Source organism: Gavialis gangeticus, unplaced genomic scaffold (genome assembly GCF_001723915.1).
Source record: "Gavialis gangeticus isolate Ggan-Ray unplaced genomic scaffold, GavGan_comp1, whole genome shotgun sequence".
Classification (NCBI taxonomy): domain Eukaryota; kingdom Metazoa; phylum Chordata; order Crocodylia; family Gavialidae; genus Gavialis; species Gavialis gangeticus.
The window spans coordinates 40,139,719-40,142,112 of NW_017728993.1; the positions used below are offsets into that span (position 1 = coordinate 40,139,719).

The 2,394-nt window shown below is 39.6% G+C and overlaps 1 protein-coding gene across 5 annotated transcripts in view; it reads right to left on the minus strand.

The window, feature by feature from the left end:
* TGFBR3 (transforming growth factor beta receptor 3) overlaps positions 1 to 2,394 on the minus strand; it is a 268,553-nt gene that overhangs the window by 35,856 nt on the left and 230,303 nt on the right. The gene's annotated exons all lie outside the window — the stretch shown is intronic.

Consider the following 2,394-nt stretch of genomic DNA (forward strand, 5'->3'; position numbering starts at 1 on the left):
GAGACAAGGGGCGGGGCCTTAGGGATTTTGGCCCAAATAATTTTTAAATTAAAAAGGGGGAAAAAAAAAAACCCCCTTTTTTTTTTTTTTTTTTTTTGTGAGTGAGAGCAGAGGATGGAGGAACAGATGCCAGAGACTGATATAAATTTTCCACTGTGAAGAAAGGAGAATGAGAAAAATTCAGTTGGTGCCAGGACAGGTGATGAAGAAATTAGAGCATCTGTCTGAAGAAATAACTCCAGAACCAGACAAGTCCCAAGCCAGAGGGATTCATCCCAGAATACTGAAGGAAAGGATAGTCTTCGTCCAAGTGAAAAACTAATAACTTTTATTAAAATATTCTTAAGTCATTTTGATATATTTCAGCTTTGTTTACATTTTATTAAATATAGTTTTCACTACCAGAATTGTCAGGTCTTTGGGAAAAAAAGTAATTTTTATAGGCATAAGATTAAAAGGTAACTCAACATTTACAGAAGCATGAACTGCCCAGTAACTAAAAGTTCTGTCTGAGTATTGTTTAGCAAATACATTTGGAAACATCAATGGTAATTACCATTAGAAATACACAGTTCTGTGCAAGACATCTGTTTCTACAGCAGACCTTATTTTTGGAGGCTTCCTAACTACATATAAAGCTCTTGTCAGAGTTTCTTATCATTGCTTGGTTGGTATCTTATTAAAAGTGCAAAGAAAATAAAAATATCTTCAAAACCAATACAAAATCTAAATCTTGACTGATTTTTTTTTTTAAAGGTAGTAGGTAGAGCTTGACTTCTGTTCAAGAAAATAACAAATGAAACAAGTAGTGACATGAAGGTTGGTTGGAGTTATAGCAGCCCTGTTCGCACATCTATATCCACCATGAACTTGGATTGGAATGATGGATTATTATTTGATATCTCCTTTGGATACAACTAAATTTCATTCATTCAGATTTGTTGTTTTTAAATTACAGATATTAAGCTTCACAGGCTACATCTGCACAAAATGTTTACCAATTGCCTAATTACTACTCCTACATTTACTAGTTGCCTAATTAACTCCGCAGTAAATGTCTTGGTGTCTACACGTGCAGGACTATTAGGCTGGAGTAAACTACTAAACTCCACCACAGGTTAATACTTGTAAATACAAGTACTACCCTATGGCAGAGTATTTTACTCCACAACAACATACATACAGAAGCTGACCCAGCTGCCTGAGGCATGAGTATGCTTCAGTGTGAAGGCTGCCTGCCAGCTAGCCCTGCACTGGAGGACCCTGATGCCCCAGTCAGCCCCTCTGCAGCACGTTGAACCAGGTCTGATCAGCCCTGGGCTGGCAGGCTGACCCTCCAGGCTGCTTGCCAGTCGGGGCTGCTCTGACACCACTCAACATGCTGTGGTCCCAGGTGCACATGTAAATGTGGCACCCAGGAGCAATAAACTCTCGTGCAATATGCCAGCCCCATCAGTGTCTACACATGTGTATAGAAATACCTATGCAAGCCTGGGTACTGGAAGCAATCTAGCAAGACTAGCACAGCTCTGCTTGGGCTAAGCAACAAACTGTGGATAGTACTCAAGCTAGTTCAGTCATGTGTACCATGGACATAACCTAGGAGTCAGTGAGAACTATTTAGAAATTATCACGATATGCTGGGTTGCAGGATGAATCTTTTGTCACTTTGTAGAACCTAAAAAGTTCTAAACCACTGAGTCAAGCAGACAGGCTGTGTTCAGATGTCTCTTGCATCTTACTGTGTGGCCTCATGTAAATCTCCTAACCTCTCTGTTCCTTAATTCCCCATCCATGAAATGGAGATAATACTCACCACAAATCAAACTTATTCATGTCTATAGAGTTCTTTGAAAAATATGAAACTCTGCAACTGTGATCAAACCATCTATGTAAAACTTCATGGTGTAAAAGGGACAACACATGTAAATGGCACCTCATGCAAAGCCCACTGAAGTAAATGGAAACCACTGCATTAGGTTCACTGAGCTTTAAATTAGGACCTGAGTTTTCTTGGGTAACAGTATTTAAAGCTGGTGTAGCAGGTGATGGCAGGATTGTATGGAAGGTTCCAAAAGAGCCCAGAAACCAAGTTACACTTTTTTGTCACCTGGGAACACCTAACTTGGGACCCAGGAAGAGAAATATAAAACTATAAACTATTTTGCATGCATTTGTCTTTCAGATGAAGCTATTCCATGTTACCAAATAAAATAAACTCATATGCTTCTAGTTTTGTTTGTTTTTATCAGTTTGGAATTATCCAACAAACATAGCTGCAGCAATTTCCATATACAGTAAAATCCCTGTTATCTGACATTTGAGTAACCGGAACGCTCTATTACCTGGAATTTCTGGCTGGCAGGCTATGTGGGGGGGGGGGGGGGGGGGGGT